The 20,293-nt window shown below is 43.5% G+C and overlaps 1 long non-coding RNA gene across 1 annotated transcript; it reads left to right on the top strand.

Annotated features, from left to right (window-relative positions):
- The first annotated feature begins 10,182 nt into the window (after window positions 1-10,182).
- LOC141982332 (uncharacterized) lies at window positions 10,183-20,066 on the top strand. The gene is made up of 3 exons (XR_012638032.1): window positions 10,183-10,438; window positions 14,707-14,976; window positions 17,331-20,066. It is a non-coding gene; the product is annotated as an uncharacterized LOC141982332 (long non-coding RNA).
- The last annotated feature ends 227 nt before the right edge of the window (window positions 20,067-20,293 follow it).

Here is a 20,293-nt window from a genome sequence, read left to right as displayed (position 1 = left end):
CCTTTTTAGGACACAGCTATAGCTGTTAGCTTTCAGCTAGCATGTGTGTTTGCTCCTGTTGGGGCTGCTTTTATTTCCTGTCTCTTCTCCCAGCATGCCTAGCACTCAAGCTAGCCATGTGATCCATCATGTGACACCACCATCCCCCATCAAAATTACACTTCCCACAATCTTGGCCTTAAAGAATCTGAGGCCTGTAAAAGGCATGTTGAGCAATGCTTGCCCTTAAAGGACCAGGAAGAGAGGGCTTCGATCCACAAAAGGTGTTTAGGCTCCTAACTTTCATTGAAATCAATGCAAGTAAAGTCCTCCACAAAATCCAAACCTGCCTTACCATCAGGTTCAGTAAAAAAATCACTGCATTCTACTATGACAGGTTTCAGAGTAACAGCCGTGTTAGTCTGTATTCGCAAAAAGAAAAGGAGTACTTGTGGCACCTTAGAGACTAACCAATTTATTTGAGCATCCGATGAAGTGAGCTGTAGCTTACGGAAGCTTATGCTCAAATAAATTGGTTAGTCTCTAAGGTGCCACAAGTCCTCCTTTTCTTACTGCATTCTACTATATTCTAAAAATTAGAGGCTTTCATTGAACAAAATGTGTATCTTTTTCAACTGTGAATTTACAACCATCATAGTTTTAACAAATGTACTGATTCACTTTGAATCCATTTTTGCAGAAAACTGTCTTCAGACAACAACAGCACTATAAACTATGTGTGAGATTGCAATTTCCAATGTGACTAAATTCATATTTCCGGTGGAACTTAATTTTGCATTTCCTGTGTCTGTAATGTTAACTGTGTGCTCTTAACTTTGAATAAATTTAGCTTTCTGATTAGATTTCATGGGCCAGATTTGCCTAGCAAATGCACCAGGCAGTGTGGGCTATAGGATAGAGCAGTGCACATGGGGGCTCAGGAGAGCTGGATTCTATTCCTAGTTCTACCATTGGCCTCCTGGGTAACCTCCGCAAGTCATTCCCCATGCCTCAGTTTCCCCATCTGTAAAATGAGCACATTGATACTTATCTCCATTTGAAAAGTGTTTTGAGATCTACTGATTAAAAATGCTATATAATACCTAAGTATTATTACTACTCTTGCCCACATCCAACCTGCAGGTACTCAAGGTAAAATGTGCGCCTGCAATCTCTTGTTTTTCACAGCTAGATGCTGATATGTGCATACAAGCCAGCTGTTGCATGACCACTTAAAAATATGGTTCTGTGATTGTGTGTGATACCTACATGCACACACACATTGTGCAAAGAATATCTATCTTTCTTTCATCGCCAAATTTCCAGACACTTCATTTTATTAAAAATTGTTCTACATATATAGAATTGAAAACCTAGAGCCTAGTTCTGCCTTCAGACATACATGCACAACTACTTGCATGAATGTATCAGAGGGCAGAATCAGGCCCATAGTAAGACACATCACAGGGCACATACAACTCCCAAATGAGTAAAACAATCTTTATTGAGTCTGAGGCCTGGTCTACACTGGGGGGCAGGATCAATCTAAGTTACACAACTTTAGCTACATGAATGACATACTTAGATCTACTTACTGCGGTGTCTTCACTGTGGTAGGTTGACTGCTGACATTCCCCATTGACTCCGTCTGCACTTCTCGCTCCGGTGGAGTACCAGAGTCAACGAGAGAGCACTCAGCGGTCGATTTATCGCGTCTTCACTAGACGCAATAAATCGACCCCTGATGGATCGATTGCTCTGGAGGTAAGTGTAGACATGCCCTGAGCTGGCTCTTCTTATTCAGACCGGGCACATCCAAATGCCTATTGACATCAGGAGGGGTTATTTTTGAATAAGAAGTCCAGGATCCGAGCCCAAGATGTGTTATGTACCGAATCAAATTTTAGATTGCTATTCTGGCTATAAATGGCTTTTTACCTTAAAATATCAATTTAAATATAAACTAAAGCAATTTGGAATAACTGCTGCTTCATAAGAACTCAAGAACACCTCCTGCTCCCTATGCCCTTTACAGTCATTTGAACTTGATACTCCTTTTATGTTCTTCCCCTATCCTCAATTTTACACTTTCTGTCATGCTGTCCCCTATGCATGATACACTTATTCTGGTTCCATTAACCAAGCACACTTGCCCTCTTCTTTCAGGCCTCCCCTCCGTTAAGCGCTACTTCTTCCTGCAATCAATATTTCCTTCTTCTCAACACCAACAATCTCCACCAGCCTCGCTCATCTCAGCTGTTCTAGTGTCTTGTCTTTGTCTATCTTTCTTACTTAACCCACAAATGTTTAGGTACACAACATGTTAAAATATGTTTTTAAAGCACTGGATACTGTGCTATATAAGGGATGGGTTCTACCACCCTTCCTCACATCGAATAGTACCTTGATCTTCAAATAGTCCCATTCATTCCTATGGGCCAAATTTTGCTGTCTTTTCTTATGGAGCATAGTATCTAGTACATCTACTCGGCAATGATATACCCACAGCACCGAGTATCTGAACCAGGTTCAATTGACTCGAGCTCATGGGGCTCAGGCTGCAGGGCTAAAAATTTCAGTGTAGACATTTGGGCTCAGGCTGGAGCCCGGGCCCTGAGACCCTCCCCGCTCGCAGGGTTTCAGAGTCTGGGCTCTAGACCCAAGCGCGAATGTCTACACTGCAATTCTTAGCCCTGCAGCCAAGCCCAACTACCCTGGCTGGCCCAGGCCAGCTGGCCCTGGCCAGCTGTGGCCATTCCACAGGTCTATTATTGTAGTGAAGATGTCCCCTTATTCCATGGGCATTTCCACAGATTTTGATGGGACTATTCATATAGTCAAGTGCTACTCAGCATTTGTAAGAGTAACAGAATCTGACCTAATAAAATAATCTATTTAATACATGTAAAAAAATAAACAATACTGTTAACATAAAAGAATGTGCTAATGTTATTCAAATGTGAACCTTTACTAAATATAACATTGAACTAAATATAACATTGACATGTGCCTTTTCTCTTTCAACAAACTTGGAAAATCCTTCCTAATTTGCATGAGCAGCATTAGCATTATCTGGTATATTTAAGGGGATATCATTATGATGCGTGCAATGAATGCTCACAGACAATACTTTTTGAAATACTTTGTGTCTGTTTTTCTATAAATATAGCAGAGTAGAATGCAATAAACCATTTAATTTAAAGATTTCTTCCCTTGTTTAACATAGTAACACATATAACCGTTCAATGCAGAAACCATTCACAAGGAAACCTATTGAAAAGAATGGTACCGTTAAATAATCCTATATCCAGTTCACCAAACCCAGATGTGGAAATGGAATTAGTTTATCTGTTTTAAACTAAATTTCTGTAAATTAAATGACAAGTTTCATTATTAATTATCATCACTAATTTGCAGTACACAGGAACCTGAAGTCAATGGTAATTTAGGGAGAGCAAGCATTGCAGGATCAGGCCTCAACATGTAAAGAAGATTAACATTTGAAACAGCCAGATTTGTTGAATTAATGCATGCTCTGTGTGCCAAACCAAACCAGAGTAAAATAATGGATCTGCTTTCAAAAAGCACCTGTGAAAGAAACAGAGCAGTTAAAAGAGTGGCACTGGAGAGCCCACAATATTGTGTGTTTAATAGGTTTCCACTGTATTTTGAATAGTCTTATTAATTCCTTTGGAGAACAACTTGTAAAAGAATTATTCATTCTCTCTGTGCATACAGTTTGAGAATAATTCACTGGATTTCACCAAATTATTTTCAAAGTGTATACATAGAGGAAAGAATACAAAACTTTCCCCAGTCTATATCTGAAAGCTTGTCAGCACTCAGCACTAAGGCCTTTAATCCCAGGCTTTAAATAATTTAGGTAACACTTGATTACTCCATTGCTGGAACGTCAAGCTCTGCAACATCTGAGTCACACAATAGTTGAGGTTGGGCTTGGGACAGGAAGAGAAAAGAGAGAATACTTAGGGTGACTATATGTCCTGTTTTGGCGGGGACAGTACTTTTTTAAGCCCTGTCCCGTCCATCCTGACTTTTTTTCCAAAAGGAGGCATTTGCTCCGTTTGCTCTTGCTGACTTGATCAATTGGCAAGAGCAAATAGGACAAATGCTCACTTTTGTCAAGCGGTACAGAGGGGGCGAGCGGTGATGCCAACCCCCCCCCCCCACACACACACACACACACACACACACACAGTGGGGAAGTAGGGCTGGGGAGGGAAGCAGCATTCCAGCATGCGAAGGCCCCTCCACAGGGTTTCAGCAACCAGGCAACAGCCTGGTGTGGGGGAGGGGGGGGGGGCGGGCAGAGTTCCAGTGACCAGCAACAGCATGGTGGGGGTGGGCCTTGGGTGAGCAGCTGTGGGTGTCCCATTTTCTCTTTGGGAAATATGGTCACCCTAAGAATACTGTAAGCACTTAAGTAAAATACATGTCATGAGAACACAATATGCAAGGCAGTCTTGTATTTGCAATGTAAACTGTGGTAAATACCAGCGGGGGCTACATACCAAAGCATTCTTTATTCTTGTTTTCATTAACAAAGCCCTTACTTAGGCGTTCCACAGCTCAGAATGTTACAGCCTACATGCCATAAAGAGTCATATTCATAAATTTAAGGGGAAGCTTTTCATCAGATTCAGTTAGCTATTACTATTTAGTGCTTTTCCGCAGATATAGTGGGTACTGCTACAAAGAAAGAAAGAAACAAACAAACAAACAAACAAACATTCACACACACAATATAGTCGGTAAACATTTAAAGCAGAATCTATCTTCTGTGTTGACATTTTTTTTCCTCTTAAGGGAACAATTTCTTTTTCTCGGCTGATAGACAGGGGATTCAATATCTGCTTTCCCTGTTCATTTGGTAAATATAAACTAGTACAAAATGCTTTGTTTACTTAGATAAGTCTGTGCACTTAAACAAAAACCCAACTGTCTAGATAGAGAGGATTTTCCAGAAAAGTTCTCCATCCAAAAATGGTTAGTTTTATTCCAGTCAAACTAAACTTATTTGTACCAAGTTACTTGATTCCATTTTCAGGTGTTATACATTTGTGTGAACATAGATATGTTAAGGCTGTGTATTATATAGTAATATAGGCATAGTTAATTACACAAAAACACTAGCTTATTTGACAATAATTAAATTATGCTTGCAAAATTATCAGAAATGAATAAAGAAAAAATCCCTCTCTCCTCCCCCAGAATTAAATAACCACCTATTCGGTTTTAATACATCCTTTAAGATCACTTAGCACTCCATTGCCGCTGAATTCTTGTTTACACCTAGGAATAAATGTTGCCCTTTTAAGCCTATGAGCTCCTCTTCAGCAAAGCTCACCATTTTAGCAATACACAGCACTAGAAATCGGGAACAGCCACCACCACCCTGAGGATTGCTCTCAGCACAGTCAATCAGGGGCACATTTGACTCCCTCTCATACCATTTTGAAACAAGTCCTCAAACAGCTCCTGGCCTGACACCTCATCCATCAGCTTTAAAGCACAAGAGCAGCAGCGCACCCCAAGCAAACCTCTTCTCTCCTGCGCCATCTCCGGACTTGAGGCCCAGATGGGAAACAGGCTTCTCTTCCATGAGCAGTCCTATACCTGTAAACTCAGGCCTTGGCAATCTGACCTCAAGCCAGCTTTACTTGGAACAAAGTCTCCATCCTCTTCGGAGCAAGAAGGAAAGGGAGAGTGAGAGGGAGGGGTGAAGACCAGTCCTCTGGGGCCTGATTTGAAACTTTGTTATGGCATTGGGGGGGAGGGGGGAAACACCACTTTGTCCAGCCGAAAAGTGCCTGTGGCTGCTCTACTTTGGGAGGGTCTGTTCAGGGTCTCTCTGTCTTCTTTTCTCTCCCACCCCCCTGTCCTTGTTTCAAAAGGGGCCTCTGGTCAGCGCTGATTAATAAGTGTTTTTTGTTGCGGCTGTGGTGAATAATAGAAGATGGCCGGTGACCCAACAAAGCCTAAACCTTGTGCTCCTTTATTGTGGCAAGCTGAGAAAGGGGCTTTAGGACAGAGACCCCAAGCACTGACCCGCACACATCCTGCGGCTTCCCTATTCATTCCCACAGCCTTACAGTCGCCCGGGGCTCCCATTGTTTGCCAGACAACAATGCAGAAAGTAAAGCTCCTTTCAGATGCCTCGCTGATGGTTTGCATTTAGGGAAACCCCATCCTGTACGTTTTCCTTGATGGCTGTTAAGATGGATTTGACGTCAACTCCGACGATTTCGGGGTTTATTCACAGTTCTCAGGAGTCCTTACATGGAACCAGAGAATCAAACACTAAATACCTTTTCTGATATATCTATATATGTATTTTTAATGTCCGCACTTATTTGTTTTGCTGCTGTTGGTTCTTGCGAAGGACACTTTTATGTTCCTCGTCCCCAGCGACACTGCCAGGAAAATAGGGGCTTCCTTTATTTTTGGCAACTCGCTGTACTTTAATGTATATTGCATAGCACTGCAATCCCTAAAAATAGCTGCGTTCCAGCAGCGTCTCCTCCGAGGGGCACCCGCTGGAGTGCAGCTCTTTTCCAAAAGCAAACGCTTGCAATTGCTCGGTTTGTTGCTGCTCTGATTCGGCAAACCTCGCTTTTGTCTCCTTCTGCTCCCGCCTTACAACCCAGGAGTTCGCAGCCAGCCACCAGGGAAGGCGGCCATAGACTTTCTGTGCTGTCCCTGTGGGGCCCAAGCCACAATTCTAATTCGCAACAGTTTAGCTGCACTCTACCCATGTGGGTAAATAACCCATACAGGTTGTCAAGCCAGGACAACTAGCTGGATCAGGGGCTTCAGAGTTGGGGAGATTTGTTTAATTGGTTCCACTGACCTGTGGCTATTTTTATTATTAATTTCTACTGCTACATAACCTCTACTTATATCTATAACCAAAGGGCTGGAATATTCTGGTAGCCTTGACCTTGTTTTTGTTGCTCCTTGGGTTTCCTATTTGGGGGGATGGAGGGATTTCTGCTAAATAGCTAAGAATGAGGAAAAAATGCCATGTCTTCCCTACTGGCTGAACAATTTTGAAATGCCCCATTGCTTTGCCAGGATGTTAACACATCCCTACAAAGATCAAGAAATGCATGGATTTGAAAGCAAGGAGAATGAGGGTCTGCCAGGATGACTTTTTAAACACCATAAAGAGAGAAGGGGGGACAACAACGTAGACTTTGTTAAGGATATTGAATATCAGAGTTAGGTCGATGGCCTTTGTCCTGTAAAATATCCAACTGCAAACGCTTCAACAGTAAAACTCCAGCCTGAGAGAAAAATCCAAAAGGCCAAAGTTTTACAATTTGTTAGCTCCATTCAGGGAGAGGGCTCATAAAACCATTGGGGTTGTGTGTGGGTTGCCAGGTGGTCCAATGGTTCAAATGCTGTAGACTTTCACCCCTGGAGGCTTGTATTCAAAGTAGGCTTTGGTTCCAAGTGAAATGAATCTAGTGGTCTCAGGTCAGTCTTTAGTAACCGTTTGCCCATCTCCTGTAAAATTTAACATGGGCGGTGCAGAATTGGCAGCTCTGCTCCGGACAGACCCAGAACTGGATTAGCAACGGGTGTGACAGACCCAGAGGGAGGTGAAGGGTTTGCTAAACCCGACTGGACGTCAGCCTTTCACTTTCATGACTACTAGATTCACCTAAAATGTTAAAAGGGGTGGGGAAGGCAAACCCTAGTCTATTGTTCCCCTTCTGTATTGATATGCTAATCCCCCTTGTGATGCCGTAACAAAGAACACCTTGCACTTTTAAAAGACTTTTGTGTCCTCTCCAGAGAAGTTTATTACCCACTAATTAGCAACAACTTTCTTGCAAATGAGTTGGGTTACATTTTCATAAGCTTTGACCAAACATACTGGCCTGCTTTGTGGCAGGTGATCTGCTTGCTAAGGAAACCAGAGCCCTAAATCAGGAAATGAACCTTAATAATTAATGCGGGCTATATGTGGTGCCGCTAGCTCTGTAGCTCCTTCCAAGGCACTTGATTCAACATGCTTCCAGGCTTGCAAGGACCAGGATATGCACTCTACACAACAAAATCTTTGAAAAGGATGACTAGCCCTTTTTTTTTTTAATGCAGGCCCTTATAGTATATTATCATACCCTTTTAGGTGGTCCTGATTTACTCCAGGGGTAATCAGAACAAAAGGAAGGCACATTAAAATTAAGAATTCATACAAAATGATACAGGGTTCAGACAGTCTAGGTTACAGCTATCCATTTAAACCCATCGGGGTTTGAGGGTATATTTGAACTGACAGATAAGGAGAGAGATTTAGAATCTCTAAGCACATTTTTTCAACTGCATAATATTCATTCTACAGACCTTCCACAGAACAAATTGGTCTCAACGTAACAGACTTGTTTAGATAAATGTTACACTTCTGTATAGATTTTTCGTGCCATTTTAAGCACAAGGTGATGCTATTTCCTTATTTTAAAGATAAACGTGGAAAGCACCCCACGATTTTATTTTCGTATCGATGTAGTAAGTGCTAGTTGTTTCCATGGCGGGGTTAAGCGATTAGAGCAACACATTCACGTTCCTCTGTTTTTAAAGGTAAGTGGATTCTAAAACTTGTTACTATTGTGTGCAAATAATATTCTGTTTCTTATCTCATCGCTGGTGTGGGGAAACTGAGATCCCTTTCTTCCTGCTGCAACTCAGATCACTCTCGGATTTATTCTGTGGATTGCACATGCCAGCTCCATACATGGAATTCTTGCTATGGACCGTAGGCTGAAGACAAGAGGCTCTATGTAAGCTTGCAGGCCCTGGAGCCATTCGCATGCAATGGGTGTTTGGGATGCGGAAGGCAAGCAGGGGGACAGCACTGGCTGCTTTTGCAAACTCACCTTATTCTGTGCCAATGAATTCATCAAAGGGAAAAAACACTCCTTAGCTCTCAGTCTATTTCTGCCCCCTTCTTCAAACGATTCCAGGTATTTAAAATACTAAAAGGTAATATAAAGTCTGATTGAAACTGAAAAATACGTGAGGGGTGGAGGGCTTGAGGGGGGATGGATTAGATCCCTTCATTTCCTTTTGGTAATCCTAAACGCAGCTATCTCTGGCTCTTTAATCTCCTCTAGAGTCGGATTACAACCCATTTGAGCAAGTACAGTTGGAATTAGGCGATGACAGGGGTGTAAAGAAAGTACAAAGGAAAACTTTTTATATAACCAAGATGGTGTGAGCGCCCCCGAAGGGTCATCTCTCACCCTAGTGGTCAGTGGGCATGAAGAACAGGTTTGCGGTACGACAGGCAGACTGGCACCGGCTCTGCTGATTAACGTTTTCGATTGACAACATTCGCTCTGCATTGCATTACGTTAGCCGGCTGGTTTCCAAGTGCGATAGTACCCAAGATGTAAATGACTTTCTGTGGATTTTAGCTTCTCAAAGCCGAGGACTACAGCTGAATCTCTTTAGCATCTGCTTTTATTTATCAGTTCTCCGCCTCAGCAGCAGTTAGACGGTTACATACATGTAGCTGTCGAAGAAGTAATCGGCATCATAACCTGGCCAAAACGAATATTTATCGAATGACACAGTGTGTGTCTCTGAAAAAATGAAATCCACATCAAATTACACTGGGTTGTGCGGGGCTGTTTAAACCATCCCTGATATTTGATTGCAACTGAATGTGCCACCAGGTAGATTTCAGATTAAAGCTTTATTTTGGACGGCTTGTAATCCTTTCAGAGCGATTCTGTTGATATAAGACTTCATTGGCAAGGGATTGTGGATTGTACAGCGCCGACCTTTCCAAAGGATGCAGGTCTCCGTAGCTGAGAAATGCTGCTCGTCAATTTATGGGGGGGTCTTTGCAGGCTCGCTGAGTATGAGTGCACGTTCAGGAGTTTATTAAAAAGGTTACAATTAGTGGTTCAATCGCCAAAGTTGGGGACGTGGTATTTTTATTTCGGGCGAAATACATGATTTAATTATACTCCAAAAACAAATTAAGGACAGGCCTTCTGCACAAATTGGAGGCAGCTAAATGCTCTTTTGTGCCCGCAGCCCTGGGGTTGTTAAAGTGGCTGCTGATGCATGAGAAGGAAAGTGACTGATTTAACTCATTGGGATTCAGGGAGCGACCTGCCCTCTTTTGGGAGAAAAAAAAAGTGGTGGTGGGGGGGAGGAGGAGAAGGAGAAGGAGGAGGAGGGAGAGACACACACGGAGCCTTGCTTTACTGGGCTGAGAGCTGCTGAATCCCAAGCAGAAACTATTAGAAGAGACACCGCACCGTGTCTCGTTCCTGCATTTAAACAATGAAAGAAATCCATTCCTCCCCGCCGGCAGATCTGTATTTTCATCCATTCTGAACCATGGAGACTAGGCGCAAACCAGAACTAAAGGCAAAGCGAACCCTACCTGGGATGAGGATTACTCACTTTAGCGCTGGCTGTAAGTACAAACCTCCTGCTGCAATTTTAGGGCGCTGCTGCGAGGGGTGGTTTTGTTTTGTTTTTCCTTTTCTTTAGGAGTCTGCTGCCTTGTACCGTCCTGAACCCAAGGTGGAAAGGGAAGGAAAGGAAAGCTCTGCGCTTCCTTGGGCGGTTGGGGACGGACCACCCTGCACATGTTGGCCAGGGCTACCGCCGCAGTAGCTTCACACCGGGGAATGTCAGGTCCCATCGCAGTTTCAGGGGGGATTTGCTAGCTCTATTTCCAACTGGGTTGGAAGGTCTTTTCTGGCCCGCGTGCAATTTTTTTTTTTAAAGGCAACGTGGTCGTGCTCTGAGTCTAGCCTCTTCAGCCCAACGTGGGGGTCTGAGTCCACCCAGCTTGAAGGAATTCCGGGATCAAAATCCCTTTCCCGTTTTGCAAACGCCCTTGTGTTGGCCGGACTTGTTCTGGCAGGATTTGATTTCACTATCCTGAGATCAATACACCCCTTCTCCCCCCGCTCCCCCCATCGCCTTTTCTGGTGAGAGCGCCTGGGAAACCGGATCGGTTAGGGGAAAGCTTTTGAATCCTGGGGGGGAGGTAAGAGAATTCAGCCGGTCCATGCTTTCTTTGTGTGGTGCTGAAGCCGCGGAGCTGCTTTGTGCTTTGGCAGGAGAAAATGGCGAGTCCTATTGTGTTTAGGCCATTTTCTTCCGGTACAAGGGTCCCCACCCCCCAATCCTAAATACTTCAAGGCTCCTTTGAAAGAAGCCACCGACCCCATGAAGTGTGAATGGCTGCAGCCCTGCTTTTTGCCCCGCCGCCGATACCGCGCGTTTGAGATTGCACCTCTTTGCTTCTGAGAGGGCGAGGGGGCAATTGGTAGTCCAGGGCTCCGAAGCCACTTGCACTGAAATGGGACTTGCAGGCGCGTTTGCAGATGAGTTTCTTCGCATGAAAGAAATTAGAAAGCGCGGGCGGTGTTTTATACTTATTCCCTTTCGGGGGGGCGGGGGGGTGTTTTGTGTGGTTTAATTGTCTTTATACTTTAAGCAAGAACACGAAATAACCCAGACAGGAAAAATTCAACTGGGAAAAGGCTGATCCAGCCATGAAATGGTCCTGAATGTCTCTTGCAACTTATTAAAGCTTTAAAAGTCTGTAGTGGTAATCAACTATTTTTTAAACAGGAAAGGGATTTTTATATAGCGATTGCATTGCGAGTCTCTGAGTAGTATTTTAGATTCTGAGTAGTATTTTAGATTCGTGCATATTTTATGTCCGCTATAAAATATAAAGACATGGTGGTTTTCCAATAGCTTAAATGAAGGTTATGTATGTTCGCTCCCTGAATCATAGTTGAAAATCACTTCTTAATTTCCACGTTAATCCGTTTAAAGAAATGGTGAAAGAGCCCTAGGTTTTAAGAGTATCGGGCTTAGTAGTCACCATTTCATTATGATTTCGAAGTATCGGACATCTGTCAGCTATTAAAAGCAATAAACTATAAATAAATGCAAATTCCCACCTGTGTTCAGTGCTCTGCACTGGAAAACAAAGAGACTTCTTTTTAAAAGTGCCCTGGAGAAACTTGCAGTTTACTTCGCCATTTGACAACAACTTCAAATGCATTATTGAGTTTGTGCAAATACACAGCGATTTACATTCTTTAAGATGTAGCATTCATCTCCCATCATGCAGATCAAAACCATGGACAGCGAACGGATATTAAACTAAAATGGGAAAGGAATATCAGGCTAGAAAATATAGAGTAAAGCGACCACAGGATAATATTCAAAATACACACGTGAAAATAATAAGAAAACTAGCTGCTCTGTCTTTCTCAATACATGTGGTTTCAATTTCTTGTAATAGCAGAAGTTTCAAAAACAAAAGATGAGGGAAGTGGCATTTCTAATTTTGCTGCATAGCAGTCCGCCTTCTATTCTATTGAATTAGTATTTATAAGACTTTCATCCGTTGTTACCTGTTACGGAAGTCAGAAAGATCGACGCACTCTGCATTTGTGTGCTTTTTCTTACACGCAGAGACAAAAATAAATCTACAATTCAATTCTAACATCAGCTGAGTGACATTGGTGTAAATTAAATTGATTTGATCAGTGACCAAGTTCCACAATTGGGAAAATTAAATGCTACTTTGACAGACAAGGATAATATGGAACAGATCTATAAAACAGCTCCTTAAAAATAATCTAGATATTGAAGGGCTGCTTTCCTCACCCCACTACATTATATCATACCATTTATTTTGCCTGACTGCGATACGGACATTATTGAAACAATTGTTTGATGCAGAGACTAGGATGATGAGTCATCGACTTTATTCCATAGCAAATCTACAGCCATGGCTCTAAGGCAAATTTCCTTTTCGTTTTGATCATGCCAGTTGAGCTGCCTTTTCAAATCCTTTTAAATCCTCCCAAACCAGTCAATGCAGAAACATGCACAGAAAGCTCTCGTCCGAACTCGGGAGTTTAAATATATCTGAGCTTAGAAATGGCGAGTTATGGATGTAAAGGCCTTACCTCGACCTACAAGATGTATAAATACACTTACATTTAAGGCATTTAAATATAAGATTCGATTTTGTTTTAAACAAGCATCAATTTGGGTGAGGCCTTGAGTGCAGCTGGATTATTTGGGTTTTTGGCTTTGTTTTTAATATCTAAACAGATTTACTTGATACACAAAAAGATAAGCATCTATAAACACCCTACCTCCAGTTTCTCTGAACCCCTCTGATTGACATGGATAGATCTAACCATAAACAAAAGTTTCTCCTAAAAATATGAAGAGAGAGTATTTTATATAACCCGCTTAGGTTTGCTCAAACCCTGTGTTTCAAAGGATATAGATAGGGTAAGGCCAAACTGGTTTCATTTGTGGGTCTGAATTTCAGATCACTGTTATTTAGGACAGCGTCTGTTTCGGTCTGATGAATCAGTCCGCTGAAGGACACGGGTAAGGGGTGCCTGTTCGGAATACAGAGAGTTTTAGGAGACTGACTCTGGATCATAACTAGATTGCAGTCTGCGGTGAAACGGTGGTTAATGCACGGGCTGTAGTGAGCTAGCGGATCCTGTTGTCAAACCACAACGAATGACGCTATAAACACCAAAGCGGTGCCGCAGTGAAGGGGATCTCATTGAATTCAGCTGTTTCCTGGGGAAGGGTTGAATGGGGTGAGGCTGGGATTAGGAGCCACTTCGCTGCTGTCAGTGTGCAGATTAAGGCGATACGGAGGCTGGGGGGGCTGCACTGGGATCGACCTTTCACCTCCCCCTCCCAAGTGGGAGAGGTTGCTGGAGAGAGAGCTGGTTTGCGGGGCTCGGGTGAGGTTCTCTCGCCCGTGACGGCCCCGGGCTGAGCAGCTCAGGGCTGAGATCCTGCCGGGTTCGCTCTGGTTTCAAGGACACGGGGAGATGATCAGGACTTTGGGAGCCAACATCTGCCTGGCTGGTGACGTCAGCAGCCCCGTGTAATCCGCTTGTACTGAAGGCAGATGCCTTATTTGTTTGGCTGGAGAGCCATTAATCCCTAATTCGGGATCAGCAAGCGAGGGGGAAAGACCAGACCGCGCCACCCCCACCCCAAAAAGCACCTAGCACCGAAGAGGACCCTCACCTCGCGTTCTCTGCGGGCTCCGGCGCTGCTAGGGGAAAAGCTTGAGCTCTCCGCAGGTTTGAACCTTTCTTTTTGTTTAGCTGGTTCTTCCCTTTTTAGTGTGTGTGTGTGGGGAGGGGGGGCGGTTTATGGGGAGTGCTCGGATTTTCCGGACGGATTTCCCGCTGGGCTCGTGTATTCTGAATGCACCTAAACTGGGGGGATGGGGAGGGGGACCTTTTGTTGCCTTTTTTGTTTTGGTTTGGGGGTTTTTTTGGATGCCCGTTTGTGGCTGAGGTTTGCGAGCTCTGGAAAGATCCTATCTGGCTCGAACGGTGTCGTCGACTGGCAAATCCGCTTTGCTTACATAGAAACTCAAACGCGGGGTTGCTCCCCCATCTTTCTCCCGGCCCCGGAAACTCCTGTCCTTCATTAGCTCTTCTCCCTGGCTGAAGGGGCAGCTCAGGAAACTCGATTTCCCCGTTTATTTCTCCCTATTCAGTGTATCTCCCTCCCCCCCGACACACACACTTCTCCTGATCAGCCTCCCCTCTCCTCCTTTGTCATTTGCATACATTAGCCAGTGCTTTGCGGGCGGGCTGTAGCGCTATTCCCCCACCCCCAGTCCTTTCTAATTCTCGCGCTTTGTCTGTTTTCTAGGAGCTCACTCTCCGGATGTATGGTGGTCAGGGTAGGAGCCGCGTCCCCACGTCCTGTACGCACAGAAGCTGGTGTGCAACTGAAGTCCTTGGGAAACCAAACTCCTGGAGCCACCCATTTCCGTTTGCCAGAATGGAACCGCGCTCGTCTAAAGAAATAGCCCAATGTGCCTTCTCTCTCCCTCTCTCTCTCCCACTGAAGCTAAACTTCAGAGGCCACCGGTAGAGGTCAACTGGCCCAGTTTTAGGGCGCTGATCGCATTCAGACTGGGTAATACGCTTTGCACAGCAACCCTCCTTGACTCAGGGATGCCGTCCGAATCAGTCTGGATTTGATGCCCGTTTAAACGGTTAAAAGGGCAGTAAAAGAGTAGGTTGTTTTCCTTCCACTGCACAGTAACTCTAGGCAGGCCAGATGGGCTGTCCGTAGCCTCCCGGGAACGGGCAGGTGCGATCGGGTTAATTTTCTCTGCTTTACAAAGAAAGATGACACGTCCTGTCCTTTCATTTTTCAGCGCTCCCCCTCCGAAACCCTTCCTAGCGGAGAGGAGCTGGAGATGCTGGGCCTGTCTCCGACGCACAGAGTGCCAAAGCTAGCGTGTGTGGTGGGGGGAGGGGGCAAACCCTACATTTGCTAGCCTTAAAAAAAGAATCAATCTGAGAAATCAAAATTAGGGCAAAACCAGATTCTCTATTTCAAGCGACCAGAAAAGGCTGGCCAATTTAGAGCAGCAACTTGGCACGCACACTTCACAGACCCCTGGCCCTTGGAAATAACAGATGGGCTAGGAAGACAACTCGGACATGACTAACCTTCAGCCCAGGCCTGGAGGAGGAGCGGGTTGGGGGGGGGGGGTGTCTACCTTCCTTGCAAAGATCAGTTGCTATTTTGTTTCCGGAGTGAGAGATCCGAGGCTCTGACTCTCCGTGTTCACAGCGGACCTTGATTTAATGTCATACAATTAAGGCACGCGGTGAATGCCAAGAGCGGAGCCTGAAGCCAGCACTGAAGATCATAGACCATAGAACAAACACAACGGTAAAATAAAAACAGGCGAGACGCAAGAAATAAAAATCCACAGTCCTTCACCTAAGAAAATCTAGACTAGATAGGAATGCACAGCTGGAATGGCTAAATCCTCTGGTGAGGAAAGGAACGCTGCCACTGGGTAAGCTTTTTCAAGTGGCAGTTGTCCCGAGAAGGCTCTGTGGAGGGGCTGGTTTATTATAGCAAATATAGCAGCCGTGCTTTAGCAGGAGAAGTAAGTTACTCTTTTGCTTCTCTGCGCTAACCAGTGTAAAGTCAATTAAAGATACACATTATATATTATCATCCTCTTCCCAGGATGCATCTTCCTCCCAACCGTCCAGGAGCATTAGGCTCGGAATGCCCGCTTGTTATTTCGTCCCCTTGTGAGGCTTCTTGACATGCTATTCTACCTGATTTGACTTGCACTCCAAGTAACGTGATGCTGAAGAAATTAAAGCAGCCAAACAATTCTAAACGCACGAGGGCCCGGGGGGAGAAGGTTTCACAGCTAGGGAAGCTTGAAAGAACAGAGAATCTGACTTCTGTTGAGAGGCTTTGGGTGGAGGTCTTAAAACGTCCTACGCGTGAGAGTAGGGTAGTTAGACAAGGGAGTGCTGGAGCTAGGGGGAGAAGCCAGGGCTCGGAATGTAACTCTTGCTCAATGTCTTTGTTTCGCCGGGCCTACGCCTGCAGAGGAACAAAGCGGGGGAAGAGATCCTCTGCTCAGGTCCCATCGGCAGCGGCCGGAGCCCGTCCGCTGTCCATGGTCCTGAAGGCAGCTCTTGCGCTTTATTCTCCAGCTCGGAACAGCAAGACGCTGGTTCTCTCTGACGCTAACTCATTCGCATCAGGAAAACACATTCGCTTTGCGATCCAGACTAGTCCTGGATACTCTGACCAGAAAAAACAGACGACTGGATCAGGACTACTTTATTTTCCACCTCCCCCACCTTGAATAGTTTTCAGATTGCGGACATAAGTATATTTCATTCACTCAGGATCCGGGCTGTAACTGAAAGGCCCCAGTGAAAAAGAGACCCGCTGTGACTATTACATACCTACGGTTTAACAGCAGAATTTTGTAAAGCGGGATTATTGTGTTACCTATTCTGACATATTGCTCTAAAACCCTCTAACCGCTTCCCCCAAAATAACAAGTATCAGGCACCATATTGATCGGCAAGCAGATAATAGTACTCAGAATGCGTCTGTCTACAAAATGCAACGTTACAGCGCCAGAATCTATTGATTCTTGGCGTTTCACAGAGTATGCCAGCCGCTGAGAAAGTGCATGCCTTTAAAATATGCCACTGGGGGAGAAAGGAACATTAAAATAAGCAATATAGGGTCTGCAAAATAACTGCAGATAATGAAGGCTCAGGTATTTATAGGACACACTGCTGCTTAATCTAGATTAATATATAGGGGCAGGAAAGTGCATTACTTCCTACACACTGCCTGTCTGAACATTAGCATGGCAGGGTACCGAGGGCGCAAGCACAGCTGCAATAGAGAAGGGTGATAACTTTCCATAGCACATTTAGTCATTTGCTAGGGAGATCAGGACACTCCCTTAACATTGATCTCTTTTGCAGATGAGGTGAAAACTACCTTTTCCCGCTATCTTGGTCACTGGGGCCTCGGTCCCGCCGTAGTTGAAGTCAACGACTAAACTCCCATTGACTTCAGTAAGAACAGAAACCGGTGCTGGCGGGGGTAGGGTCTGTTTAACTTTGGCATATTACTCTCCCTACGGTTTAGCCTAATTCTAATATATTCAAATAATTCATTTAGCAAACATTCAATAGGCCAACACAGCCACCTTTGGGCATTTAGGTGTAAACAAAACAAACACAGGCACCAGGAAACGTGCTATGCTTTTGGAGCAGAACAAGCATGTTAGAAGTGAACCCCTGACTCCGCAAGTCCTCACTCATGCGAAAGAAACCATTGGTTGCAGTGGGAGTTTTGCCCGAGTGAAGACTGCAGCTCGGGCCTATTACATTCACCACAACAGAGAAGGATTACCTCTCTCCCTTTGCCCTCCCGGAACTTTTCACAACTGAACTCTCCTTGGGCTTTCTGACACAGAGGAGCCAAAACGGACAGTTGCAGACCCTTTCCTGGGAGCTGGTCGAACAAATGGAAGCTTTAATTTCGTACCTAGTGTTTCCTTTTTAAAAGCCCGAACTGTTAATGCTTTGAGTCTGCATGACTTATGTTTACAATTCGTTGTGAACAGCTTCCCAGGATTTAATTAAGAAAAAAATGTAATTATCGGAACAATAAAATAACCATCCAGACCTAGGTATATGTATATATGAGAACATATACTATTTTGTTTAATCCATTAAAAGTCAAAGCAAATTCTAACTCAGGAATAGATTATAAATTTACAGGTTAGCTGAGCAATATAAAAGCGTAGCTCTGAAACATTAAATTAATTGGTTTAAGGATTTCAAATACTAGATTACCCCACTGGTGAAACCCGCCTCTGTCTTTCGCATATGCATCAAGTCAGTCATATATACTATTCAATGTATACTGTATAATACCAAATAGGGCATATAAATGAAATGCCCAATTACTGAGGCAGTTAAAAATACTTCCCCATTTTTATTAGACAAAAGGAATCCTGGTATTTTCTAAATGGAAATAATATAGTGATTGGAACTGGACAGTATGCTATGATCTGGAGGAACCATGAGCTCATAAAGAAAGGTTTTATTAAAGGCTGAATAATTCCAGGTCTGATGAGATTTTTGATTCTCTAGGAATACTGAGAAATTCTCTCATTTGAAAATAATCTCGGAGTTTACTATTTACCACCTTCCTTCCTCTTTCAAAAATGGAGTCAAAAGTTCTGCTCTCAGCAGTTTTTACACAGTGCAGCATAATGTCCTATCCTAACTCAACGAAGGCTGCCCAGTGGGAGGCGAGCAGAGAGATTTGTCTTGGGGCCCCCTCTGCATCAGAAGCATTTAGATTTGTGTTTGTTTGGTTAAAGTTAAAGCTTCTTGGAGAACTGTTTTGCCCAGTGAACCGCTCCTATTTTGTTTGAGATGAAGCAAGGCTGCACCATTGGGAAAACGTATGCAGACGTTTGTTTTCTTATTTCACTCTAGCTACCCAGAGCAGAAAACTTAAAATAGGTTAGTTAACTAGGTCATGGTACCCTCTACTGGCCAAAAGAGGAAGAACATCGATTTGCAAAAGTGTTCGATGACATCTAGGAAAAGAACCCGAAACTAAACATGACATAGTAACGTAATACTTAAGATTATTCTAAGTACTTTGCAATTTAAAGGACTGCGAGATAAACCGGCCGCTTGGAACCCGAGGATTTCCCCCTATTGTCTTGAGGTCACAAAGCGGGATGACAACTTCAGGGAGAAAAGGAATTCGACATTCGAGAACGTTTGGTCTGCAGCCCAGTACCAAGCCCTCCAGAGTCACTCAGGAGCAAGGGACTGAGATTAAAGCCTGGGAGCTGAACAAAAGGCAAGATATTGCCCAGTTAGACAGATCAGGAGAGAGTTCCAGTGTTGACATTTTAAATGTGGCGTGGGACACCTGAAATAACACAGGTAAGTGGAGGGAAGATCAAAGAAAACTCTACCACAGAACTTGCCCTCTTGAATTTATTTAATCCTACCCTGAAATCCTCAGGAATAGGTTCCTCAGATTTCAAGGGTGGAAGAAAAGGGCAATAAAGCATGACTCTCAACCTACCGAAGACTAGTGTGTGACAATGGCTTTTACGGTCAGACAAGAACCCAAGATAAAAGAGGGGTCCAACAAGAACTAGCAAAAGAATGACATGAGATTCATGTCCCAATCTCTGCTATACATACACAAACTTCATTGCTTCAATTGCATTATTCAGCTCTTCTGATGTCAATTTACTGCCGTAAATAGTGATAGAATACCAGGTTGTAAATTTGGATCTAAAAGAAATTAAGTATCTCTTACACTATGGAGAGGTATAGCTAGAAGATAGTACAGTTGTGCTACAGTAATGTATTTTTAAAAATTAAATATCTGACACTGTTCCTTTTTAAAAAGTGGACTAGAAGAAGCACAGTTGGAAAATGAGGGGGAAGGAGAAGCTTGTTTTATAGTTACACTTCTTCAAATGTTCTATACAAATTGGTATATATGTACAGCTGTATTACTTGAATGTCCTGACTTACTAAATTATAATAGGACCATAGATACACTTGAATAATTTTCAAATAAAAGAATACAATGTAGTAATTCTATCAGTACTGATGTAATGAAGTTAATTTATTGTTCACACTGATTTGAAGGACTAGTTTATAATAAATCCTCCAGAAATAAAATTTGATTTATTAAATTGTGTCAGTATGCAATGCTTAAATGATACTCACTTTCATGCAAACTAAGGTTTTATATGAAAATACTGAATATCTAATTTAACCTTAATGTTAAATCAGTCCCTAGCAATTATACTTTTACAATTTTTCTGCACTAGAAAATATCATATTAACTAACTATATTATTCACAAATTGGTAAACAGATAAATTTGGAAACAGA

The sequence above is a fragment of the Natator depressus genome, chromosome 2 (genome assembly GCF_965152275.1).
Source record: "Natator depressus isolate rNatDep1 chromosome 2, rNatDep2.hap1, whole genome shotgun sequence".
NCBI lineage: Eukaryota > Metazoa > Chordata > Testudines > Cheloniidae > Natator > Natator depressus.
The sequence above is the reverse complement of the archived record's forward strand: the minus strand, read 5'-3'. Positions and strand labels throughout refer to the sequence as shown.